The sequence below is a fragment of the Chroicocephalus ridibundus genome, chromosome 12 (assembly GCF_963924245.1).
Source record: "Chroicocephalus ridibundus chromosome 12, bChrRid1.1, whole genome shotgun sequence".
NCBI classification, from domain to species: Eukaryota; Metazoa; Chordata; class Aves; order Charadriiformes; family Laridae; genus Chroicocephalus; species Chroicocephalus ridibundus.
The window spans coordinates 6,456,552-6,484,035 of NC_086295.1; the positions used below are offsets into that span (position 1 = coordinate 6,456,552).

Genomic DNA, 27,484 nt, shown 5'->3' on the forward strand with positions numbered 1-27,484 from the left:
CCCTGCAAGTGGCTCCTGTGGATTTTTTTTGCGTGTGTATTGAACGATGAGCTCTGAAAAGTGGCGTTCTTGCTCTCCTGCCTTCCTTCCTCCCTTTGCATTCAAATGCCGTCAGTATCGCGGGGCTGTGTTCTTCCTGAAGGCGCGTCGGGCTACCTTGTGCGGAGAGCACCGTGCTGTGGCACAGCCCCGGGGGGAAGCGCACAGCATCACTCTCTATCTGCTGTAGGCAAGCACTGACGTACCGCGACCATCGGGCCCTTCAGAACTCGAGATTTAGCCATTTTCCCCTGAAGGAATGACATCTTTTGGGCAAGCAACACCAGATTCTTGACTAGAGTTGACAGGAAATCAGGGAGTATGGTAGTTGCAGACCTTTGGGGCTCTGTGGGTCTCTTCTAAAGAAACAGGAAGGGCTAACCAAGATTAACAAGCCTTCTGGCACTGGCTGTAAGTGGGTTTGTAAATAAATTAAAAAAATCTTGTAGGGTTTGAAAACTGGAAATGACTGGTGTTATTCAAGGGTTGAAGTGGTTTTGCTAAGTGCTAGTACTTCTTAAATCAGCCCCCAGGGAGCAGCAGTAAAGCGGCACAGGCTTAATTTGGTTTCATGAGTCACTGCAGGGACGGAGCGGGTTTCCCCGCTGCTCAGCCTCTGCGTGTTGTCCACCCTGCCTGGCTGCGGTCCAGCCCCGTCCTTGCGAGACTCTGGGCAGTCCGTCTTGCTGGAGAGGACCCTGTGGAGGTGGCTGTCCCTGATCTCCCTTCCACCCCATGCGGTCAGCATGCAGTGAGGACCGAGCCCGGTTCATCGGCTAAGCAATGCCAAGCTTCCCTCCACCGTGCCGACCACGGCTGCTGTTGACACAGAAAGCTGCTTTTGTGGCACCAGCATCAGCCTCTGGCTGGAGACGAGCTCAGCTGAAGCTGACGCTGAGTAGGTGATGCTGGAGACTGATCTGTGAATGCTGTGCTTCTAGGAGGTCCTTTCTAATGCTCCGGTGTTTTCTTCTTCCCAAACGCTGTGGGAGATCCAAACAGCCATGGCAGCAAAATGTTCCCATAGGAAATTAGCCAGAAGACTGTACTTCGGAAGTGGACTGCTGTGATGAGTTTACCAGATGCACTTTAACTGGAATTCATTGCACCTAAGAATCAATCTACAGACCAGGAAAAAGCTTCAGCTGGCAGAGGATGCATCAGCCTGTCTACCTAGATGGTGGTCGCGCCATCCTTAGAAGTGATCGTATCCAGGTACTTTCCCTTTGGTTATGTCCTAACAATCTGAGATAACCCTTCACATTCTTCTTCTAGCAATGACACGATGACCAACAAGGAGGAGGCTTGTGAGTGCATAGCTTCACAGTGTGGAAACCCCTGAAAAAAAAACTGTTCCTCAATGCTTAGGTTTAGATATAAATTCCCCTTCTACAACTAAGATTTCCGGTTGTAATTTTTCCAACCATAATTGTAAACAAGCAAACATTATCAGATCTTTTCGACTCATGAGCATTCTTCTGCAAGCAAGGGGAAAAAAATGGCCCATCGTTACTCCGGTTTGTCACATGACCCAAAGAATTGTCCTTTAGTTCCCAATCATTTTATATAAAATTGAGAGCAATGAAGACACTGACAGCACTTTTATTTGTCTATATAGAATCCTGCAGAGGTGGCAGAGAAAAAATCCCGCACTAATAAAATAATAAATTCTTCTTCACGTTAACATAAAATACTTTTACAATGATGAAAAGATTTGGATTCACTCCAGTGTGGTTTTCCCTGCATGGTTGGTTTTTGCATTTCTTTGTTTGCTCTTTGTAGTCCATTTTCAGTTGGGGTTTTTTTTTTCTTTCCAAGTCTGACATATAGCATGATGTTATGAATTCTGGCCTGTGACAGCTTGAGGACTATGTTTATTTGTTTAGACAAAAATCTCTTTCCTTCCAAGTCTATTTTAAATGCCATGGAAACGTTCTCTTAGTCCTGAGGTTTTGTTTGTCGTTGTTAGTTATTAAAAACCTATGCTCGAGGTCAGCAGCGACTCAACCATCTTTTGCAGGAGGCATCCTCCACAGTCCAGGGATGGCGTTGGGAAGTCATGAGGGGATGATGGAGAGGAGAGGATGATCGAGGTACAGGAAACTTTTCTAGATGATTTGAAAGGTTTCTTTGTCTTTGAAATGTGTACAACCAGAAGTAACCACGAGGCGGGAGGTGAAAGCTGAAACTGCTACGCTAAAGCCTGGCCCAGTCCAACGTCGGGGACAGCCTCTGGTGAGTTTTGTTTCTTCCCCTGTCCTCGCGGTTGGGAATGTGCCGTGATTTAAAACCACTATAGCATTAACTGCCCCATTACACAAAGCAGAAAGCTGAGTGACTGACCTCATCACTTAGAGCAAGTGTTTTAATGCTGGCCAAAGTTCAAATCAATCAAAAGGTCGAACTTGTTTAAGGCAGTGAGTGATAAGAGAGGGGATGGCTCAGGAAGCTCGTTTCCAGCCGTTGAAATAGAGCCAGCCTGGCCCCAGGAAAAACTCCAGATAGCACAAACCCTGGAAAACTGTGACAGCGCGGAAACTGAGGGCTGAGCCTCCCCTTGCTGGAGTCAGTGGCCGCAGGGAGTTCCCACCAAATTCGATACAAGAAAACTGGACCCTGGTGAATAGGACTTCAGGTAATTCTCCTGGCAAGGCCTGGTCAGGAGTCAAGTCGTACTTTCCTTAAATTCGGTGAGGTTTTTAGCCAGATGGTGGAAACGGACTGTTAGAGGAAAATGAGTTTTCCTAGCTGGAAGATTGGTCCCTGTGAAGAACAGAAGACCCGAGGTTGCATTTTTTATTAAGCGTGCCCGTAACGTAGCAGCTCTCTGAAATGGCAGACCTCTGGTGGCATCTCCATCAGCATGGGCATGGTGGTTAAAGAGACATGCAAAACTTCTGGTCATTAAGAGAAGCTTGAGGGAAGCTGAAACAGTCTGACAAAAGAGGACAGTTTATCCCCTTTGGGAGGAATGGAAGGGAAGAGAAAAATCATGCCTTGCTCAGTTGAGGCTGGAACAGACATTTTTCCCAGGCTGTCAAAGGCAGAGGTTTTTCCCTCCCAGTGTTTGCCTCTGTGCAGGGGAGAACATGGACTTCATGGAAAACTTACCTTCTCATTCTGAGTGGGGCTGCTCAGTACCTCCAGCCTCTTTGGAAAACTCTTCCCACAGTTTGTACTGGCTGCTTTTCCGAGGATCTAATGGCTTTATTTAAAACAAACCAAAAAAAAAAAGAGAAATGGGAGTGAGGACTTGTTAGAGTGTGTTCCTGCCATTTGAATGATGATGGGGGACATTACTGGGCAGCTAGAAAGCCCATTAACCTCCACGGTGCATGGCCATGCTTTCATAAACTTGCAATGGATGGATTTTTTCGATATACTTTTTTTTTTTTTTTTTGTCAAAGAAAGCATTCTCCAAGGACAACCACTGAAAAAATCCCTGGCCTTTTTGGCAGAATTCCCTGTAACTTACATAGCCAGGGTTTTCTGTGCTCCAGCTCTTGTGTCACGTTCTCAACACACCCAGGGCCAAATGAAGATCTTTTCACTTAGGGCTGAATCTGACCCTTCTTCTGGTATGGAAAAGATGTGAATAGTCCTATGGGCGGATGAAGAAAGGTGGTACTTGGGATGAGGAAAGGTGGCCCAGGCTGCTGGCCTGGCGTTAAGAGGAAGGATGGGTTGAGGACCAAGCCACAGGACCAGCGTTGCTTGTTAGGTACGATGGGAAGTGGTGGAAGGTCCACCAGGCTGGGAGGGAGGCTACAGCAGCAGTGCTGGTGGGTGGACAGAACTCTTTGGTGTTATTGCGCGTTACTGTTGTCTAACTGAAAGAGAACTGTAACGGAAAGCAACGTGGCTGCCTCTGAGCTCAGTCCTGCAGAAGCACTAGCACAGTGCAGGCAAACAGGCACTTTGTGACATTCTGGGCCTCTTTCTGTCAACGGTGGTCTTCTCAGCAGGAAGCAATACCGTGCCCCCAGGTTTGCCAAGCTGGTGGCCACTGCACGGTGGCTGCACCCCAAAAATATTGCTATGGTGGTAAGAAATCCAGGATCTCCCTTGGAAGGCAGGAGGCATCGCGGACCTGGGACTTGGGTGAAGACCAGGCAGAGGTTCCCTGAGGTCCAGCTCCAGCCTGCCCAGCCCAGGAGGGTGTCTGCACGTCTCGTCCCTCCAGACTGAAGTTAGGTCTGCTCTGCTTTTTGCTCACCCTCAACTTCACTGTTGGCAAAACCAATACCAGCAGCAACGCTGCAACAGAAAATGGGGTTTTTTCGGAGCTCTGATTCATGAAACCAGATGTGCCTGTGCTTTTTTCAAGCTCATTTGAATGTTTGCAATGGACTTCTAGCTTTTCAAAATCATCAGTTACCAGATGTCTTTTAAATTGTCTATCTTGCAAAATCATCAGTTACCAGATGTCTTTTAAATTGTAAACCTCTGTAGCCAGAGGTTAAAACTGTGTCAAAACAGTCACTGATAAGAATTTGTGTTACACGTAAAATACACTATGATTTCCTCCAGCTCTTTGCCCTGAAAAGTTCTCTCACAGAAATTTTATGGCTCGCAAAAGATTTGCCACCTGCCCATTGCTATAGTTTCGGTCCCGGATTTACTGATAAATGCTTTTAATAATTAACAGTTGCAGGGGCTCCATACCTCTGTCTGACAGAGATCTCATCTCTCTGGCAGTAGAAAAAAGGCCTGTTGTAACTGGAAGAGTCATGCGGGCTGAGTGCTGGTGGAAGGTACCCGCCGTTGTACACTCTGGGTCCAAATGCAGATCTTCCCCTGGGGTTGAAGCTGTTCGTAAGCAGAATTTTGTCCTGGGCCTGGTTTTGAGCTCGAGGTAGCCGGAGGAGCAGGGATGCTTGCTGGGTTCCTAAGGTAAAGGAGGTTTGGGGGCTGAATGGGGCTGGGAAGGAGCTGTGCAAGCGGAAAGGATGAGCAGGTTGGGCTGTGACTTTCCTTCTTAACCCCGTCCTCCAGGGTCTCATCCAGCCTCTGTGCTGGCTGCCAAAAGCTCATACTGAGTAGCTATTTTGGGATAGATCAACACCAAGAATTACTTTAGAGATGTTTGGAGAGAGACTTAATAAAATCAACTAATAAGGTTTGACGTGCTGAAGATTAGAAAGAGCCTTTCCAAACATCTGCCCTGACCTCGGAGGTGGGAGGCTCAACGGAGATGTGCGTGTCCCCGGGGCTGGGGTGTCCTCTCCTGGGATGGCCGATGGGACATGGCCCGCCGCTGCGAGCTGCACAGGCAGCTCACCTCTTTGCAAAGCCATCTCTGAACGCCGCGGGCAAACCAGCAGGATGACATTGCACCGGCTGGTGGCCTGAAAAGGAAAAATAAAAACAAAGCAGGAGGGAAAAGGCAGCTCTAAGCTGTTGTGTCGAGGGGCTGGGAGCAGCCAAGCTCTCTGTGCAGCAGGCGGCTGGGGCTGCTGACTTCAGCAGTTGTCCCCGTGTAAATCATCCTGTCCCCGGACCAGAGGGCTCACGTGGTCGGTGCCGGGGGAGCTGGGGGTCCCTGCCGACGGCAGGGCGAGCTCCGCTGAAACAGCAGAGCCACCGCGCCGCCCTCGCCCCTTGTTACGGGCGCAACGGCGAATCGCTCTGGGCTCTCCGCTTCTGGTTTTGCTTTGATGATTTTTTTTTTTTTTTTTCCCTTTTTTGTCATAGGACCAGCCCAGAATAGAATCACGAGATGGGTGCTTATTACTTTCCAAATAATCTATACACTGTTTTTAGTGCTGACGCTGTGTGTGAAAGGCCGTGTCACCACTGCGCTCATGTTTCCATGTGACACTGCAGCTCACTTGTTTTTTCCCATTTCTTAACTAATAAGTGAAATGAGTTTGACAGCCTTGGTTTCAGCTTGAGCTTGTTGGTTCCCATGTCACAGATAGGCTCGGTTAGCAGCAAATTCTTGTCAGGAGAAGAGAATTACAGTTCAAGCTTGAAATGTGCTAGCGTCCAGTGCAAAGTTTTAAATTCTTGACCAAAGTTAGATAAAGCTGGCTGAAAGTGTGACGTTTGAAATACACTATCTATTTATCTTTTCCTTCTGACCAAAAATACCTAGAGTGGAAGTATGTGCTTTATTTGCATCCGAGCAGAGAACAGTTGAGCTCCTCTAAAGAAAAGAGTAAACACAGCATTTTAAATGTTGGGGTTTTTTTAAAAAATCTGTGCAACTCTTCCTCTATATATATGTATATTACTTATATTAAAAAAAGAAAAGTTGTACATATATATACATATATCTTTAAAGAAAACAGAATGATTTATTTTCAAGGTGTAGGAAGGCTTATTTAACTGGTAATAAGAAAAAAATGCTAGCTCTCCCACAGTAGTCATTAATAGCTCCGAGTTCCAGCCTGAGTACAGATGGAGCTTTGATATTATCACAGTTTTGCAGTGACTAAGTGCTGTATATCCTGCTGCTAATCCTGTGGTGGAAATCGGCTGCTCTTAACACCTGGTGCCAAGACGCAACTTATTTGCCTGAACCTGACACAAGTGATTTCAGCTGCGGCATCTGCAGCCTCCTGGGCTGGATTTTGGGCACATCCCAGCTCGGTTAAGCCAACGCCGGGCGCTTTCTCTGACTTGTGCTGCGTGCCGAGGTCCTCCCGCCTCCTCCTGTACAACAGCCCCTCCGTTCTGGGCTGCCCTCCTGGGTCGCTCTCAGCTCAGCTATTTATTCAAGCTCCATTTTTCTGTGCTCGTCGGGGACCGCTCCTCCCCTCCGGGTGCCCAGAAAGAGGATTTGTTTTTAGGCAATGTTTTTAGTTATAGTTTCCAGCAGGATGAGCTATCTCGCGTCGCAGCTTGGGCGAGGGAGGAACAGCATGTGAAATCCAGCCGCTTCCAGGGTCAAATGAGGAGCGAGTGCCTGCGGAGCTGGTAGCCCCAGGCTCCGCCGGAGCGATGCTGAGCCTCCCCCGCTGACCGTGGCTGGGCAGGGAGCGTGGGCGCTGTGAAAAAGGAAGTCAGATGTAGAGTCCCGATGGTTTTGGCCACTTTGCTAACTTTCTGCAAGCGGGTCTTGTTCTCTAAGAGTTTTTTAGGAGCTGAGTGGAAGACTTCAGGGGTTTTTAGAGGGGCTTTTTTTGGTAACAGTTTGCTAAATTTATGGTTTAGATCTGAAGGGACCCTTAGCCTGACCTCCGATATATAACATAGAGTATTGAATTTCATGCACTTAACTCCCACAGTCTGTCCAAGAACTGGCTGACCACAGTGCTTTCCTAAGGAAAAAAAAAAAAAAAAAAAAAAAGAGCTCTTAAATGCAGTCATTTCAGCATGGTAGAAATGTTTTTTTTATTCCTAATAACATGCCGAGAGCTAGGAGTCACGTGGATTTTGAAGAAAGCTCTCGGACAAAGATCTCCTGACCGAGGCTCTCCCTTGACCCCATCATCCTCCCCAAATTGCACTCCGCCTGCTGCTGTCTCCTCTCCTGGGCATGCTGGAGGTTAGAGAGATGCAAAATAAGCCTCAGGGGCAGAGAGGGAAGAGGTATCCATTTTGGGAATAAGGAAGGGGCAGGCTGAAAGCACAGAATCATAGAATCATAGGCTGGTTTGGGTTGGAAGGCACCTTAAAGATCATCTAGTTCCAACCCCCCCTGCCCTGGGCAGGGAGACCTCCCACCAGCCCAGGTTGCTCCAAGCCCCGTCCAGCCTGGCCTTGAACCCCTCCAGGGATGGGGCAGCCACAGCTTCTCTGGGCAACCTGGGCCAGGGGCTCACCACCCTTAGAAAACAGGGATCATTTAACCCGGCTCCGCAGCAAACGGGGTTAATCTGACCTTGCCCTACATTTGGGTGGGAAAGTGTCAACTCCAAACAAGTATTTCTTATTCCACGCAGATGTTGGCAGCGATGTATGAACCATCACCGCTGTTCCTTTGCCTTGCAATAGGGCTGCGACACAAACCCTGTTGGGCTGGGCACTTCACCGGTGCAGAGCAAAAACCTGCCCCTGCCACAAAGAGGTCTCAGGCTCACAAGGTAATTACTTATCTTCGTCCACTAATTTAACCTTCCCCTCCCCCACCCCTTTTTTTTTTTTTTTGCATTACCCAGATAATATCGTTTCTCTCCCAGACTCAAAATAAAACAACAACAAATAAATGATTTCCTGTAACCTCCTGAGATAGGGGGAACCGAGACAGACGTGTTGCCATCAGGCACTGACTCCCTGAGGTAATGGAGGATTGGGGGTGCGTCGGGGGGACACGCAGATCTGGGAAGCTGCAGCATGGCTTCGCTAAAATGACACAGCCAAAGATATTCTAGAGATTATCCTCCAAAAACTCCGTGGTCCAAGGGCTTAATGACTTAAATAGCGGTCGAATGGCTGCTTATTATCAATTGCCTATTGCCAGTTGAACTGCATTAATGAAAGTTTCTTGATAAAAGCTGCCTTATCACCCGGAACTGAGATACCCAGTCTAGTGTGCTCCTGCAAGGCTGGAGGAAATGCTCCTTTCAGCAGCAAAACAGACGATGTGTCGCTTCCCTGAATTAGGCTGAGTCAAATGGATGGTCAGGCCCTCCGGAAAGATGCAATTTCTTTCACCTTTTGGTGTTACAGGACCGCTTTAGCCATGTGCCAGAAAGGATTTTGGCTGCTTGCAGGACTTTAGAGTCCAAGCAAACATACCTTGCTGGCCATTTGCAGTGGCCCAGGCCAATAGCCACCGGCAGTGTCACCGCGCCCCAAGGGGACAGCACTGTACATCCCTCTGTCATAACCGCGTACCGCCTTGGAGAAAATGGGTTGAAAATGGTATTTAACATTGTTGATTATGATTTTTTTCAGATTTATTACGTGGTTTTTTTGTTCACTGTTTGGCTGCCTGCTCTCCCTCCATCTGCCAGCCCTGTAATCCACCTCCTCTTATCTCAGCACAGTTCGCTCCACCTCTTGCTCATTTTCATTTTATTGCCTAGCTAATCTCATCCTCCTGCTTTTCCTGACACTGCTCCCCCCTCCCCATCTGTGGAGATTAAATCACTGCTCCTTTTGTTTGGTGCCACTCAAAATTCCCTCATTTCACTCAGGCTTTGGGATGCTTCCAGGCACTTTTGCTGTTGTTGCACACATCCGTTTTCCTGGCACAAAAAGGCCCGTCAGCATCTGATGGAAGCGTTAGTGAGTCCTCGTTTCAACCAGTTCTCAGAAATGTCCTGAATCTGAAATGGAGCTGAGCTCAGCCTGAGACACGCAGAGTGCAGCGGAGGCAGCTCTATGTGTCTGGACCCTACAGGACCATCGGTGGGATGCTTAGCACAGCTCTGCGGTGGCGTCAGAGCACCTCAGTGATAGTTGAGAAAAATCTACATCGAAGGCATGGGCTTGAAAATCTCCAAGCTACCAAAATGCGAAGTTCTGGAAGTGGTTTCTCATGTTGTTAGGTGTTGAATCGGTGTAGTCAACCCATCTTCCCTATTTGCAGCGTCCAGTGGCGTGCCAATATTCACGGCCTCACAAGTCTAATAAATTCTAATTACTGCTGAGGGTTTTAGGCTCAAAGTCGAAACCAGCCTCCCTGTTCGAGGGTGCTAAGTGCATCCTGGTTTGGGGTCAGGACTGCAGGCACGGGTGGGGACACTGGATTTTCAAGGTACGTGTTTCTGGCACCTTCCCACAAGGGTGCTGGAGACTCTCCTGCCAGTGCTTCCTCCATCTGTGTGAGTGCGCCAGCCCACTGACCTCAGTGCTGCTAACGTCGGCTCAGAACTGGAACGGGCAGAGCCTTTAACCACCCGGCAAACCCCAGACAATTTCAAAATGGTTTACAGCTGGGGGACCAAGTCCCTTTACAGGACTCCTGGCAGCTGTCAGGCTGCTGTTCTTCCCCGCTGTGGGCACCCAACCGTGTTTGCTGCCGGCGGCTGGATGAGAACAAGTCCTAAAGTCTTGATTCAAATAACCCCCGCTTTGAGTACATGGGAGATACTCCCCTGAGTGCAGACCACTGCTGTTTGGCCCTAATTGTTGAGATTAAGTATTCATTTTTAATCTGTTCGGTTTTTATCTCTTGCCTTACTTCTCAACTCGCAATGCCAAGCGTGGTGCATTTGCTATATCTCCTCTCACTACTTTTATCTGCCAACATGTTTTAAATAAGTTTAAAGAGTACAAGAGCTAAAAAAAAAAAAAAAAAAAAAAAATCAGGCAGCTTAAGATAAAAGCCAGCAGCATGCTTTTAAAAATAGACCGGGCAGCCCTGCGAGAGGTGCCGAGTAAGTGGGTGCACGGGAGGGGAACGGAGCAGGCTGGAGCGGCACTGTTTAAACAGAAGGTAAATAAGTGGCAGAGGGAGCTGCAGTTCATTTTGTTCCCTTACGTGTTGCCCAGATAATGCAACAATATCTTCAGGCAGGCTGGTTCTAAAAATGGATGCAGCTCTTGGGTTTCACTGGGTGACACTCGGGCAGCGGCGCTGGTACAGAGTCTCCTGTGACGCATCCATGGGAGCAGCGCGAGTGCACGCCCGTGAAATGGCATTTAGTGCTTCAAAACCAGCAGCGATATTCGGGTCTCAGCACTGGTACTTTATGAAGACGACTTTTGCAGTGAAGAACGCGTGCCTTTGTACTACGTCAAGGTGCCCGATGCAGAAGGGGCTGCCTATAAATCCCCAGGGTTGGGCAATGTTTTGTTAAAATTCTCTTTCCTGCTGTGGTTGACCTGTGAAACCAGCAATCGTCTGACAGTGACAGTGGTACTTAATTAGTAAGTCAGGTTTGAGGTGTCCTGTCCAATGAGTAATTTCACAGAAGCAGAAATTAGGATTGACGCTGGTTTAATATAAGAAAACAATTGTCTCGAAAGCCTCCTTGGCATTTTAATGGTGTTTTTCTTTGGTCTAAATATACACGAGAAGCTGAGAGGATGTGTAAGCCTGAGACAGGGATAAAAAGGACCAAGAGAAAGACTCAAAGATCTTGTCCAAACTCCACGCTAGCCACTCCTCTGGCTTGTGTCAGGAATAGCGTGGCCAGCAGGAGCAGGGAAGTGATGGTGCCTCTGTACTTGGCACTGGTGAGGCCTCACCTCGAGTGCTGTGTTCAGTTCTGGGCCCCTCTGTACAAGAGGGACATTGAAGTGCTGGAGCGTGTCCAGAGGAGAGCTACCAGGCTGGTGAGGGGTCTGGAGACCAGGGCATATGAGGAGAGGCTGAGGGAGCTGGGCATGTTTAGCTTGGAGAAGAGGAGGCTGAGGGGAGACCTCATTGCCCTCTACAACTACCTGAAAGGAGGGTGTAGAGAGGTGGGTGTTGGGCTCTTCTCCCAGGTGAATAATGGCAGGACCAGAGGAAATGGTCTGAAGTTGCGGCAGGGGAGGTTTAGATTAGACATTATGAAGAATTACTTTACTGAAAGAGTGGTCAGGCACTGAACAGCCTGCCCAGGGAGGGGGTTGAGTCACCATCCCTGGGGGTATTTAAGAAACGTCTAGATTTGGCACTTCAGGGCGTGCTCTAGTGGCAGAGATTGTAGGGGTTTGGGGGTTTTTTGTGTGTGTATGGTTGGACTCAATGATCTCAAAGGTCCTTTCCAACGATGAAGATTCTATGATTCTATTGCACAATTGCGTGAGCCACCGGCTTCCCCAGGGTATGACATCATCCCAGGGAGCTGCACTAGTCACTGTTGCCCTCACTGCTCCAGGATGAGCGTTGGTGTCCTTGTCTTTCTTCTTGCCCTCCTGCCTAGTTGAGCTCAGCTCAGCTGTGAGAAGGACGAGTATTTGTTAATCTTCAGTAGCTGTGGCAATGACCAACCAGCTCTTCTCTGCTCCCGAGGAGGCTGCGTTTGGGTTGGGCACACGTTGCTCACTGGCCTGGAGAATTCTCCATTTCTTGGCTAAGTGATTCTTACCCTGTTCTGTAAACAGCACATTCAGGAGAGAAAGGGCAGCAGTGCTCCTTGGCCAAACTATGGCAAGCATTATGTTCTCATAGAGAAGAAGGCAGACAGTGCTGCCTTCCTCCCGGGAATAGAGTGATCCCCTGTCAGGTTGGTGTCTGTCGGGCAAATTGTTGCCTACAAGGTTAATTAGCTGGAGAAAATGAGCTAGAATACTTGGGAGTAATGAATCATAATGAATTGTTATGTTCGAGGAGCGACAAGATAAACTCATGCATGTTTTGGACTTCTTTTAGTCAGAATGGAAAATAGCGCTACACGTTTTTCTGCTGTTCTGCTTTTGTTTCTGTTTGTCGGGAAGTAAATCAACAGGGCCTGAGTTTGTAAGGTCTTGTGATGCTTGATTGCTCAACGTTTAATATCTCTCCGGAGTTCTTGAGCTGTGGCTCCTCTGGAATCCGTATATTTGCTCCCACCTTCAGAAAATGTGATTTTGACCTATTACTGAGAAAACACAACATTTTCCTAAGCCACAAGAGAAAAAAATGTTGTGTTGTCCTAATACTATGGGTGGTAGCGCTACATGGCAGTTCTGATTGAGGTGTAGCACCCTCATCTAGGAAAATACTGAAGTAGATTAAATGATTGATTCACCTTTCATACCAAGGTGAGTCAAGGGGACATATTGGTAGCAAGACTCATCACCCTTCAAGCTCCTACTGTCCCCAGACATCTCTGGAGTTTTTGTATGGAATTGGACCCAGCAAAATAGCAAGTCAAGGGGTAGACAGACATTGTAACTCTTGAAATACTTGGGAAGTAAAGATAAGCAAGGGACTCCTACCTGGAAGGTAGCTTCTGGAATCTCAAGGTAAGATGAAGGACACGGTGAAAAAGAGGATCTTGATGAGAAAAATTTCTTCTTAGTCCCCTTCAAGAATCATGTGTCCCTGAGTGAGATGAAGCCTGACACAAGCTGTTGCGCTTGATTTATGGTGTGGTACCACGGTTGAGCTGGTTCGGGGTTGGAGGAGCTGCGAGCTGCCAACAGTAGGAGGGTTTGAATTCACATTCTTTTAAATAGATCAGTGGTTTCGGGAAAGTGAGTGGGACTGCTGCAATGTTTAAGTTCTTGACTGGATTGATGCCTCTGGAAGTGTTTGGAGAGATTTGACAGATCTTTCTCTCTCTTGGAGGTGCACATTGGCGTTAGCCCAGCCATGACCGCATGAAGCAAACTATTGTTTCTGTCACCGCTGGGAGAAGACATGTTTCTCATTCACAAGGAGCACTTTGGGGATCAAAGACAGAAGGTACCAACTGACATTTAATATCGCTACTAATTATATGTTAAAAACTAATATAGGTTAGGACTAAATTAGTGCCTTTGTCCAGATGTTTTCACAGTTGCCCTGACTGCAGCACAATGGGTTATGTTCTGAGCTGTGAGGTACTCGTACTGCTCTTTCGCGTCTCCCCTGATGTGGTTGCTCCTAGCATGATCAGGTGCAGACTCCCACTTACCGAGTGCTGCAAAAGGCATCGCTCTGACACAAAGTGGAAAATTCTCCTTGGGGTGCACAGCTCTCTCAGGAGGCAGTCAGTGGGGGTGACTGCTTACAGACCTGGCCCCGTGCTTTGAGATGTGAATTCATATACAATATCTTCTCTGAAAGCAGCTATTCTTGCTCTTGCCAAACTGCTCCAAAGACCCATACAATGATGTTAATTGTAAGCCACAAGCTGGCTCCTATCTTTGAATTGTTTTTCTCTAACGATTTTAAGAAGAGCTCAGCATGTTCTCAGTAGGAGCTGATAGATGCTGAGCACTTCTGAAATCCTGCCAACTTCTTTTAGGTTCCTAAATGGGAACTGAGTGCTTTTGAACATATGATCCTAAGGGTGCATTTTATAACACTACAGCTCTGTCCGTATCGTTTCTTTCCTCTCTCACTGTCCCCAGAATGCTCCCAGCAGCGGCAATAACACTAGGAGCGCCAGGCTAGTCAGGGCTTGAGTGATGTCTCAGTTATGATGCCAGCTCGAGCAACACTGAGCGGAATTAAATGACAGCAGTTAAAAGGCGGGTGCCTGTCTGCAGCCTGTCTGCAATAGGCTCCCCATCATCACTACCGGCAGTACAGATACTACTGAGGTGGCCGTAGTGGGCTTTATATCTATGTATGTATACGAAAACAAAAATCTAGTGCAGGCTCTGCCTTCTTTTTCAGAGGATTTCATCCTGTGATTCAGGCTGTGTATGCTGTACTTGACAATGCTCTGACTCTCAGGAGTCAAATTGTCTCCTAAGTAGGTTCTTGGGGCAAATATAACGAACACTTTTTAGTGCTTGCGGGCCAGAGGAGGAGGGAAGACAGGCCTTTATCTGAAGCTTTTCCAACAGAGTTAGTGCATGGAAGGCATCTGTTTCGGTCCTGCGAGGCTGACATCGTCTCCCAGCAGACTTGGCAGTGAGTGGAAGAACCACATGTCAGAAAATCTGGGGGCCCCACGCGCTGTGGACAAAAGTATGGCAAAGAATTTAAACATTAGCGATGGGAGTGATGTTGGAGGGCTGGCTAAACGCGATTAGCATAGCGCTCTGGAATGTGGCGTTTCAATAGCCGCTCCAGAAGGATCTGCAGCCCCATTGACTTCTGCAGCGTCAGGAAAGAGCCCTTGCACTCCGGCTTTTGCCGGTTTGAATGGGTGAACGTGCGGGGCAGTGTGTGCAGCCACCACAGAGCTCCCTGCTCTGGCTGCTCATGGGGCACTGTGCACCATGGTCCCCGTGCCTGCTGACTGGGGTGTTCTTTGCTCCAGGGAAATCTGATGCCCCAATGACTCCAGTGGCTGACAAGGTCCTCGTGCATTGCCAGAAACCCCCTTGATAATCTTAGAATCACAGAATGAATGACAGAATGGTTGAGGTGGGAAGGGAGCTCTTGAGATCATCTGCTCCGACCCCCTGCTCAAGCAGGGTCACCTAGAGCCGACGACCATCTCCGGACAGCTTTTGAGCGTCTCCAAGGATGGAGACTTTGCAATCATGAGAGGCACAATCCACCTACATACAGGCCCCTCTCTTCATCAATGTTAGGCCATAGCCTTGCTGTTTGTTTACCCTGGGCCAAAGCACTAAAAGCCACCTTTGGCTGTGATCCGGCTGTTGTTAGCTGTGCATTCGGGTAGTGTGTTGGTGTGGGGTTTGGGTGTTTTGTTTCCACTGCTGCCTGGGTTTTGGTCTCTTTGGGAATGCACCCGGCAGGACTGAGCATCTGTCTGTGGTCACATTCACTTGTTTCATTTCCTTTTCTTTTTCTTTTTCTTTTTTTTTTTTTGTTTTGCTTGTTTTTTCCCTTCTGATTTCTGGGTAGATAAAGTGTGGAATCAATTGAAAATAGAGCTGGGTAGAAGGCCTGGCTGATGTGAAGACATACGTTTTTAGTTGAGGTGGGAAAAGAATGTACTCATTCAAGTCCTCATCTAGGGCAGGGAATTCCCTAGCTTTTGTCTAAATATGGCATGCAAGAGCAGAGCACAGGCGACGCAATACTTCACTGAGTATTGTTTAAAAGTGCGCTTGGCACCAAGGAGCAAGTAGGATTCTTGTAAAAACATGGCACGAGGAGTTGTTTGACAGATTCTGACATAGTAAAGTCTTTACAAGAGGCAAAAAAAAAAAAATAAAAGAAGGAAAAGAGAGAAACTGCAGAGTACATGAAGCTAAAAGCATACTCTCTGCCTAGGAAGAATGTAGAATCAAAGGCACTTAGCACCGAGTCATACCCTGCATGCTGCGTGGGTCTGGTCCTATCAGTGATCGATGGCACCGAGTTAAAAATCCACTCCTAAACTGCCTGCTGTCAATCATTCAGGAGAGGTGATGAAGTAGTGAGAGCTGAGGAAGAGACTGCCGCGGCTTGAACCCACTGACAAGTCTGCCACAGACTTTCCTGGTTGGATGGACCTGTCCTCTGCTCTCCTGGTGTTGCGCTGCAGTGTTTCGCCCTGCAGGCAGTGGCATTTCACTGGCAGGTCTTTGGAGGCAACGCTCAGTACCAAGCAATGCCGTGGTTTGGGTAGGTGTCTCTGTTGTTGCAAAGCTTATGCGGAGTTGTGGCTTTGAACACCTATCGCAGCAGCGAGCAACGATTTGTGCCTGGAAGAAAACCCACTGCCTCCGCCACGTCTGGAGACATTGCGAGTCCCTCGGAGCACAAAGGCCTTTACGCATCTCAGCGATTGAGATTTTTGTCTCCAAAATTCCTAGTCTGCTCTTGAAATATGGCCGTTATATGAGTATATTTTGAGGGAGGGAAAACTTATCTGGGATTCAGTCCACTTCTGGAGGTCTCAGATGAGGACAACTCGCTCGGCAACTCTATTACTGACAGCAGCTACTCAACAGGCTGTGTAGCTCATACGGAGAAGGTCTTGGCTCAGCCTTCCCTTGTCAAGTGAAACCCTTCCCTCAATTTGCCTCAAACACAGCATCCATACTCGATCACAGCTGGAGCTTCCTCACGTCAAAGATAAGATGCCCTTCCCCAGGTTGGTTGATTGGATGGTGTCTTGCAATGTAAACTAGAATGATAGAGGGGAGGAGTAGTCTGTAATTAGCACATAACCTCAGGCAGTTTTGTTGTTCCTGAAATGCAAGGTCTAAATTGTGTTCTGCTGCAATAGTATTGGCTTAAGGTGAGTCCATTAGCTGCTCTGTGTTTGCGCTAGTGTTACTGAATGCTGTTCCCCAAGAGCTGCAAAGCTGTCTAGTATGGAATAGGAGCCAGGAGGTCTCAGATCCACTCCTGTGGGTGTCTTCCAGTGAAACCAAAGGGAAGCCCATCACATATTTTAATGTGTTGCCTGTGAGATGCACTCAATGGCGAAGCAACGAATTCCAAGAGTTTCTGGGTCATCTTAGCAAAGCTCAGGGGAGAGTGAAGGCAGAGGGGCACCTCCCCATGCTTTTTGAACATTTCGGTTGATATTATTAATTGTAGTGGAGCTGCTGAAAATATTTCTGAAAGCAAATATTTGATGTCCTCATCCACTAGAAAATAAGTGGAAGAATCAACCACCTGCCTTGCTCACCTGGTCATCTCAACAAAACCCAGCCAGGGCTGAGAACAAATAGCAACGACTGCTGAGCTTTTGTAGCCAACTTCTCTGCGAACAAGAGCTGGGATGGGAGAGCAAACAACACCTGCCTGGGAGGAACTGGGCACGGGCTGAAAAGGGAGCGGAGGCTGGTGGGCAGCGGCTGTTTGTGCAGCCGTTGGTCTCCAGGGTGGGGCTGCTGGCAGAAGTGGGAGGAAGATGGTATCTCCATCAGCCCATGCTAATGCCATGCTAATGCAAGAGGCAGAACGGGCGAGTGCCCTGCTTGCCGGTGCCCTGGCTAGTGAGCGATGGGTCTCAGGAGGCTCCTCCTCTTGTGGCTCCTCTGTGCCTGCCAGGGGGAAGGACCCTGGAGTGGAACGGCCCCCAGGCAGGTCCTGCTCTTGGCTGGGGTGTGGGTCACACCAGAGGAGAAATCGCAGGGTTGTCACAGAGGAGAAAAAAGGTGGACAGTCCCTTATCTGGCAAATCCTTCACCGCTCACACCTCAAGTGTGAATTCTGCTAAGGAAACCAGTATCGCTTTGCCCTAACTGGGAAGCAGGGGAGATGGTACGGTCTTTACGCGCTCTGGCTGGGCATGTGCATGGCCCAAATACCCAGTGTCCAAGTGATCTGCGTTTGGGTGCTGGGGGGTTTTTTCTTAATTTTTTTTTTGTTTGTTTTAGCCTTCTAAAAAAAAACCTCGGATTCATCAGCTGGAAATGATCTCATCGCATTACAGATTCACTTTCCTGGGAAACTAAACTCCTAGTGTAGTCATGGGAAAGTCTCACCTTCCCTTTTTTATTTTCCTTTAGCTGAGTTTCTATTGAAATTAGCTTGGCAGGCTAACAACTCAGAAGCTGAGAGACAAAAGAAAACCCTTTGTTACTATTAGATTTTTTTTATTCTCATGATTTGCTTACTAATCTCATGATTTTGGGGAGATGGCAAGTGATTTTTGAATATTTAATGACATATATCCAAATCTATAGAGAAGGCAGGCCCCCTCATAATACATTTCACCAACACAGTAGTCTATTTGTCCCATTGCCAACAAAAAAAAAAAAAGTAAAGCCCAATAATTAATTACTGCTCTATCTTTTGTATTTTTCTTTGAGCTGCAACACTTTCTGTTACCTCCTACTCTTTTTCTACCTCTTACAAATTCTTTGCACAACTGGAAACCCGGCTCAGCAAATCCGATCCAATATCACCATAGTCGAGCAAGGAAGGACTTGGCTCCTCTTCAAAGGGAGCTTTTATCGAGTGTTTAGTGTGATGTGACAAAGCAGGGAAGTGTGCCATGGATGCGATGCTTCCAAATCCCCCCCTTCTACCTTGATTAAACTTGAGAGCGATTACCCTCGCCAGGGTGGTGCACCCTGCCAACGCGCATCTTGTTTACAGCTGTGCTGAGTTTTCAGTGCATTTTCCCGTTTCTTGGCTAGGAGAACACGCTTCTGCTTTACGCCCTGCATAAAATCCCGTTTAAAATATCAAGTTTCTAGTATTTTGCCACTAGAGCCATAGGAACTAGAAAGCCGGGACGTCACTGGTGTGTGCGAGGTGACGCTTGGGCCGCAGCAGAGCTGCACGGTCCCGCTGTCAGTGCAGGAAAGCTTTGGGTGAGGGCAGCAGAAACTAAAAAGATGAGCCTGGGACTGTTTTATTGTGGTGGGGACAAGACTGTGCTGTCTGGTGTCAGCGAGCCCTAGACCCTGCTGTAAACTCCAGATGAAAATTTCACAGCATTTGCCATTTCATTTTGCCCTATTTTATTTTGCGTTTTTCCCTCTCATTCCTAGATTATGCTTTATTCCTAATATTGAAAAATTTAAATCATTGGATCAGTCTTATTTTTACCAAAAAAAACCCCCCTGAACACCGCATTTTGGCAAAAAAATACTTGACAAAACATTTTCCTTTTACTAATTTCCCCATTGTCTATGGCAGTCACTTAAAAAATGGCTGCATCGAACTGGTTTTACTTAAAAACATCCTTTCTTTTTGCTCTTTTTTTTAAATTTTTCTTCCTTCACAAGAACCAGGCTGGTTTTCAGAGAAACTTCGACAGGCAAAACGCACATCAGCACCCTGTGAAATGTCCATGTTTGGCTTTGAATCTGTTAGGTTACATGGAGAAAAAAATTGCATTGTGAATTTTGCAGTTCAGTGACTGTGTAGTGCGGTGCTCTTGCCTTGCAGTTTGGGCAGAATACGCTGGAGGATGAACTTTTCTCCCTGGTCGGTCCTGCCTCTGCCCTGCGTTTCGTCCAGCTGGCCCCAGCCCATCGCTCTGTGCCCAGGCAGCCAACTGGCTTCCTCCCCTTTTCTCTAGGTAATCTTCTTCGCTCTTTTTGTTGGCTAAAATGACGCGAAACGCTCCATTTCAGTTGCAGGAAAAAATCAAGATTATGGTACGGCGCTGAACCTTTCTTTGCCAAGGACTCACCGGTTATCTGTGAAGGCATTCATGGACGGTGGTGGGACACCGGACTCAACCTGTGGTTGAACTTGACTCTGTGCTGTGATGACAACCAAGGCACAGTGCTGCGGCCACGCTTGCATCCAGGGCTGGTATGGGGTCACGTATGGCATGGTCCTGGGTGCAAAGGCACCCTCTGCGCTGTGAGGAGGCCTTTCTGGTGGGCTCATGCTGAGGCAGCCCTAGCTCAGCTCTTTGCTGCTTTGCCCACCTCACGTGCAGAGAAAAACCTTGGCTTAGCCTGGGTGAGATCCACCTTTGAGCGCTTGGAAGGGGGAAGCACCTAACTGCAGGTTGGTACACGCTGCTGGGAAATAGCCTTGGACCTCGGCCAGCCCGAAGGAGGGAGGTGGCAACGCTGCCTTTGATGCCTTGGCTCCCATTGAGTGGTAGATCCTGGAGGGGTGGCCCTGCAGGCAGAACCACAGCGGGCTCTCCAACAAGCTGTTCCCATTCCTTCTCACCGCGAATGCGGCAGCCCACCTGCTCTCCGCTGTGCTGGAATATCAGCCGGCGCTGGCGCCTTGGCTCTGTTGTTTCAGACCGCAATGAGTAATTTTTAATCCCTCTATTCAGAGTGTTTTGAGGAACAGGAGGAGAAACATACGGCATATGCTCACCTCGGCTCCCAGGAGGTGTGGGGGAGCGTGTCCCAGCAGCTGCTGGGGTAATCCTTGTCCTTCTGTCCATGATCACCTCTGAAAAGTGTGCTCAGAGTGCCTGGGCATCACCCCACAGGCAGGTGGGCTCCACCAATGCCTCCCCTCTGCAGCCCAACAGGGTCATGGGCAATGGCATGTGCAGTACAGAGGGATTGGAGGAGGGTCTCCATCCTCTCCTGGGTCTCCTTCAGGCAGACCAGCTCCACAGTGGTGCTGGGAGCACCTCAAAGGCACAGGTTATCCCACAACAGTCACAGTGGGGCAGAGGCTTTCAGGGCATGGGTGCCTTCGGGGGTTGGAAGTTGGTTGGATTAAGGACTTATATTTGACCAAAGAGGGTCTATGGTGAGATCCAGGCTGGGCACAGCTTTGGCCTCAAAGCACATGAGATGTCTGCAGCGGTGGTAGGTGGGGGCAGGCTGCAGAGCTCAGCCACTGGTAACCTGCCTCCTGGATCCCGTACTACCCGGTGCCTTCCTTTGTCATCGAATCCCTAGCATGTCATGTCTTGATGTACCGTCATTGTTCATTGTCCTGGCCCTCATCCTGACCCTACTGTAGTCAACATGAATGGTGTCAGTGGTGTTGGTGGAACCAGCATGTCTTCTTCTCTCTTTGTTTCTTCCCTCCTGCATCCCCTCCTGCCTGCCCCGGTCTCGCTCTCTCACTGCAGCGCCTGCTCTGGGCACCATCTGGTGAATTTTGGGCTGTCTCATCTCACCAACTGTCGTTTGTCCTGGCTGTGGTGTAAACGTGCTCACATTTTGCATCAAAGGACCCCTAAACCACTCGCTTTCTGGGCCAGCCGGCCTGTCGGAGAGGAGCCAAGCAGTTGGCACTCAATAAGCAACGAGCATTAATAAAAGCATTACAGTGAGGTTAGTGCCTCATTAAAGTAATGCTAACGAACCGGCTGCCTTCCAGAAGTATGAAATTTTAAATAACACTTCCTCCTTCTAATTTTATGTATAATTAAATCTTTCTAGGGAGGCAATATTCAGTTCTCCAGGCTGCTACAGCATAAGCAAAGCCCAGTTCGGAGAAGATGCTTTGGAAATGCACTGGCACTCCTGGGAGTGGTCTCCGGCCCCATCCTGCACCCTCATCGTACACCGTGCAAATCTTTGGTGCAGCCACGCCGTGTGGTCACAGCAGTGTCCTGGAGCTCGCTGCACCGTAAGCGCCAGCACTGGGGGACCCGGCTGTGCCCACAGCCCTCCCTCCCCCCCTGTGCTGGTCAGGGCTCTGCTGGCCCCCATCCTCTGCAGGTTTGGCTAGCATGGGATGAAGGCAGGCTCAGCACCCCGTGTGCCCTGCTCCAGCTCAGCCGCAGCCAGTGCACCTGGGTTAGAGCGGCCAAAGGGAACCATGCTGGCATGGATGTGGCCCCGAGGTGCAGGAGGTGCCATTTGTTGCAGCTCTTGTCTTGCCAGCAGCAGGGTGCAGCTGGGAGGCCGGGCCAAAGGCTGCCGTAAGCCTGTAGAGATACTGCAGTGAAAGGCTCCGCAGCTCGTGTTTGCAGCTAGCACCCTTTGCCAGGCAGAAATTTTTCACTCTGAGGGCCAGGAGCCCCTGGCCCAGGTTGCCCAGAGAAGCTGTGGCTGCCCCATCCCTGGAGGGGTTCAAGGCCAGGCTGGACGGGGCTTGGAGCAACCTGGTCTGGTGGGAGGTGTCCCTGCCCAGGGCAGGGGGTAAAACTGGAAGGTCTTTAAGGTCCCTTCCAACCCAAACCATTCTGTGATTGTGTGTCCGGGAGGGAGAGGTCCCACGGCTTGTGTGCAGGAGCTGCAGTGCCTGTGGTCCACAGGCGCTCGCTGCTCCACAAGCAGCATCTCAGCTTTGCCGATGGAGATCGCTGGGTTTGGGGGCTGGGAACTGCTGCGTCTTGGCTGAGTGTCTCAGATGGAAAGCAGCAGGGATTTGTACCAGAGGGGTTTTGCTCCGGGCCCTCCTCCAGCCTCCTCGAGCACCCTTGGGGCCGGCTCCAGGTGCTGCTCCTGGCTCCCGCGCGGTCCCGGGGCTGCAGCAGCTCTTGCGCCCACCGCGGCAGACACCCAACGGCCCGCCGAGCTCCCCGGTGCCATTGTCAAGCTAATTAATTCTCCCCTGCACCGAGGAATAGCCGTGCTCTTGGGAAGGTTTGGCAGCGGCAGCGAGGAAAGCAGCTGCTCCCAGACTCACAGCCCCTTTTTATTTCATTTGCCTGTTTTTAGCAGCATGTGATGGGCACGTGAGCAACGGCACTGGCGGACATGCAGACACCGGGGCATCTCGCTGGCTGTTTAGCTGAAGCTGCTGCCTTCCCCATTCATGTGTGAGCACACATCTTCTCTCCACTGGTCCTCCTCATCTCATCTCCAGCAGGTTTTTATTCTCATGCTTCTTTTGAAGCAAACCCAGAGGTTTCATTGTCAAAGGATGGTGTTTGATGGATGAATCCCTCTCTTTTACCTTGCCTGATGGGGAGGGTACAGGGCAAACTCAGTGTTTTTAATGATAAATGCCACTTTCTTGAAGAGAAACAACCAATCCAAATGGTTTAGCAGCCCATTTGGATGGTCTGCCCAGGGGAGAGGGTGTCATCAGATTGAACTTGGTGTTACGCTGCCGTTTTACGTTCAGTTTGTTGCAGAGGCTGACTCAGAGCTCGGCACAGCTGCAGGCTTGTGCTAAGGCTCTTCCCCTGCTGCCTCCTAAAGCTTGTGGGTTAGAGGGACCTACACATCATTCGGCTTTTGGGTGTACGTGCCTGGGGCTTGGCAGGGTCTCAGGGTGCGGCACAACCACAGCCCGGGGGAGTTCATGTCTCACTGGAGAATTTCTTCTTCGTTTGGGGCATTATGGCAGAGATTTTCTTCTTGCAAAGGCCCCAGCTCTGAGACAATCACTGTCCTTGCTGCAGGGAAATTAATAGGGTGTCCAGGGGCAAAGGTAAAACTAAACTACATAAGTAAATGTTTGCAGGATCAGGACCTTATTCAGGCATAAATCAGGTAGCTCCAGCCAACAATAGAATTACCTAAGTATAAAATCCCATGTAAGCCAGTAAGATCAGCTCCAAACCTGCTATGAATTTGCTTTTTGTTTCCATGCCAAGAATATATCACTTCTAACTGCTTGCAATCAGGTCTGGTCCTTTTTATTATTTTTTTTAAGTGCTTTTGGGCACATTTATTTCCCGTCACCAGCAGATACACATGGAGCCTGACCCTCCTTTTCTCAGGCATGCCCCAGCCTGCTTCGCCCACAATAAGTTGTCGCTATCAGGGGCTGTATTTTTTTCTTTCCTTGCCTTTTCTGTTACTGCATTCAGTAAACAAAGGGACAGCAGTGACAATCCAAAACCGTTCTTTGTATTTGCCTGGGAACAGAGTCAACTATTTGTTGGTCTTCTGTTGTTGGTTTTTTTTTTCCTTTTTTAACTGGTGACCGTTTAAATGGCTACTGGTACCTGCGGTGCCGCATATACTGGTGTTGCAGGATTTGTTACCAGATGGCCCTGGGCAGTCACGGAGGAGGACAGGGAACTGCAAGTGGGAAGTATGAAAGGGCACGGTGGTCCCTACTGCCTCCTGGAGAATGTGGGAATAGCCTGCAGGGTTTTCCTGGTCCTCGTACGTGCCTCAGTTTCCCCAGTTCTCAGCGCACTGTTTCGAGATGGTGCCCCAACACAAGGTCTGGTGATGTTTGCACCCGGTTGAGCTGGGAGGAGACCGGTTCTTGTAAATGAGCTTGGGCAAAACACCTGGGAGAAGGAAGGCAGTGAGGGACGGTAGAGAGAGAAGGAAGCCGAAGGCTCTTTTAGCTCAAGGGCAAACTTTTATTGCCCTCTCCATCCATGTGCAGCAGCAGTGAAGGCAGCTCCTGGTGCGGTCTCTTCCTGGCAGACACCAGGAGAAGTGTCCCCATTCCCATCCCTGCCTGTCCCTCCAGCTACAGCCCATGGAAGGGTGCTCCAAAAGCCTGGGCCGAGCCTCCCCTGCCCCGTCACACCGGGACACAGCAGACCCCGGGACAGCAGCTGTGAGGAACAGGTACGCATTTTCCAGGTGACATTTAGGCTCTTAAATTATTTTTGAAAATGGCCCAGAGGGTCCTAATTTATATGCTGTAGAAAATACTGCCTGTGACCTGCTTTGCCGTGAACGCTCCGCTTAGTGGGTTTTTTATAGGCTTTGCCTTCTCAGTCTTGTGTCTTGAAGCAGAAGCGAAATCCACCAGGTAACTGCAGCTGCTGTTCCCACCGTTGTGTTGTCCTCGTGGCACACCTCTGCCATAATGGCAGCTCGGTATCTCGGCTATGTCTGAAATGGGAGTCCTTCTCTAACGCCACGGAGGGGATGGCTGGCTGGCAGGGAAAATAAATCACCCTGAGCTGACGTCCTTTAGAAACCATTATTTCAATAGACCACAAAAATGAAGAAGTGCTGGGGTGAAGCCAGGCGTGACTCACAAACGGCCGCGCTGGAGTGTTCACCCGGGCAGCCGGGACCCATGTGCGGGGCTCGGTTACACCGGTCCCGACAGAGTGGCTCCCAGGCGGCATCCACGGCACAGCACCCTCCTCGCTTCTCTCCAGGCTGTTTCAGGGAACCTTTTGCAGTGATTTCCACTTGCACCATCCAGCGTGGGAATGGGCAGGGAGGGCAGTTCTGTGCTGCAGGTTTTTTGGTGGTTAGTTTTGTTCAGCTCTGGAGCAAAACCCAAGCCTTGCGAGTGACCATGCAGTACGAAAGCATCCTCTCGCAGCTCCAGAGCAGTGCTTTTCCCTGTGCGTTGGGCGCTGACGTGGGCTGGGGACACCGTGGTGCCTTCAGAGCCGTTTGTCACCCCTGGGGGTTGAGGAGCAGGGGCGGGAGCTGCTCCCCTGCCTCCGCCAGCCGTAACCGCCGTGCTGCAAACCAGAAGCCCCTGCAGCAAAACGTCCTCGGGAGCCATATGGCATCTCGGAGGCTTTGATCGAGTTGAATGAAACCCAGAGCAGCCCGGCAGGTTGCACTGTGAGCCGTGGCGAGCCTGGGGGGGGCCTGTCCTACCCTGCTTGGGGCATGCAGGCTGCCAGCCCGGGCATTAACTAAGCGCCTTAGTGTCTGCCGGCGGTGCCCGGTGGAGGTGCTGGCGGGACCGGGGGGTTTGCGCGTACAGGAGGATGGGTTTGTGGTCAAGTGACACACGTGGAGGGAAGAGCATCTCAGGCTGAGGTTTGAAACAGCTGGCAGGGAGACGGTGGGTCAGCGGAGCTGTCAGTGGGGGTACGCGGTGTTTGCTGTAAACCCAGCCCATAAAAGCCACGATTCAAACTTCGTTTTCAGGATGAAGGCTGGCTCTGCCAAGCCACCGTGAACTGCAGGAGAGGCCTGACCTCAGCTCTGCTCTCTCTGGTGGGGATAAACAGTCCTGGAGCACATTGGAAGGAGAGGTGTGGACTCGGGTCTAACCTGCTGGTGTCCGCCAAAACAAGCTGCAAATCCACAGAGGCAGGAAAAATTCACAGAGGAGAATTTCTGCTGGATTTTTACCTCTCACCTCGCTTCAGCACTTTGTGATGCTTCAAGTTTGCCATGGAAAAAGAAGCAGCCCGGGTCCATTGAATCTCAAACCTTATATTAAGCATTTAATGTCTGGTCTCCAGGGCAGAGCCATCTTCCAGGGCCAGGCTCAGCCCTCAGCCCTGCCCTGGTAGGACCGAGTGGTTGTGAGCGGCATCTCCGGGGCCGGGATGTCTCAGGCTGGAGGAGGGATGTGTTCCCTCCCGCCTGGAGCGACGGGGAGGCCACAGCAACTCACTGAGCTCAGGGCACTGGCCAGAAAGGGCAAGGACCCGGTGCAGAAGATGGATGTTTAATGTTGCAAAGGTTTCTGCAGGTTTGGGCTGTAATTCTCATAATGCAAAAATGCCTGATTTCCGAGTTTGCTCTTAAAGAAAGTAGGGGGGTGGAGGCATGACTGTTTCTGACAGATTATAGATTAATTTTTTAACTCTGTACCCATAAAATGTTGTCATGCAAAAAAAATCTGACCCCTACAGAAACTCATTTCAAAATGAATAACTGCAGCATTTTTTCTTTTCAGTCATTGTCTAGAAGGGATGTTTCAGTATTGCTGGGACTTCCCTTTCCCACCTCTCTTCACCAGAGTGCAATATTCTGATATAATTCTTGGGGCATTTGGGCTCTGATAACATTTGCTTCCAAGCCTCCTGCCACCTCACAGAGCTACATGAAGGTACGTAAGCTTTATTCCTCCACTTTCTCTCTCCCAGGAGGAGGATGGGAACTGGAAAATTCCTCCAGTTCCTCACTGAAAGGGTTGAGGCGATAGGGCTCTGCAGAAAACATCTCTGGCAATGGGCTCTCGCAGCAGTTTTATCTGCTTGCTGGGCTGAAGATCCTGACCGCAGCCATCGCAGCAGATGCTCTCTGGAAGCACTCTGAAATTAAACCTCTTTCAATAGCAATAGCAGAACTGTTGGAAAAAGTTATACATCTAAACTAGCAAAGGTGTTAATCTGTCTCAGGGGCAAAAAAAAAAAAAAAAAAAAAAAATCCTGCGAAATTTCTAGGGGCTTTGCTTGGTTTTCCTGCACCTGAACAGGCTCTTAGGCCTGTGCCCGTGCATCGCTGCGTGGAGGAGAAGCCCTGGCACAGAGCGGCCACTTCTGCTAATAACGGGAAAGTTGGTGTTTGGTCCTGCTGTCAACGGGCTTTAGCTTGGAGAGAAACCTTCACTAATAGCTGATTTGTAGCATTTTTACAGCGAAATAAAAGATGCCTGGAATTATTTGTTGGTCACCAAGCAAATGATTTACTGCTGAAATGTTCCAGAGGCCGTTTACAAAGTCTTGATTGACAGAAGTGCTAAAAACTTACAACCCTCCACATGGCCTCCCCTCCCCAGAGGCAACCCAGGCCCAGGGCTGGGATGGGAGATGGAGATGATGGAGATGATGGAGGTGATGGAGATGATGGAGGTGATGGAGATGATGGAGGTGATGGAGATGGAGCCTCCTCCTGCAGGAGGAGCCACAGGGGTCACCCGGGGCTGAAGAGCGGGGAGAAGCTCATTTGTTATGCAAATGTCTGCTTGAGCCTGGCGTAGACAGTGGAAAGCTCTTGAATTATTTTAAGCAGAGGACAAAAGTTCTTTCCCTCCCCCTATCATCTTGGATCCTTGTAAAAACAAAACAAAACAGAAACCTCTGCATGAACCATCTGACAATGATCAGCACTCGGCTTTCCTGGCAAGAGCGGGGTGGCCGGGTGTACACAGGCGCATGGAAATAGAACAATT

General features: G+C 49.4%; 1 long non-coding RNA gene across 1 annotated transcript; it reads left to right on the plus strand.

Moving 5' to 3' along the window:
• The first annotated feature begins 793 nt into the window (after window positions 1-793).
• On the plus strand, window positions 794-26,954 carry LOC134522534 (uncharacterized). The gene is made up of 5 exons (XR_010073076.1): window positions 794-1,254; window positions 2,060-2,274; window positions 7,929-8,069; window positions 13,136-13,252; window positions 22,411-26,954. It is a non-coding gene; the product is annotated as an uncharacterized LOC134522534 (long non-coding RNA).
• Window positions 26,955-27,484: the final 530 nt, after the last annotated feature.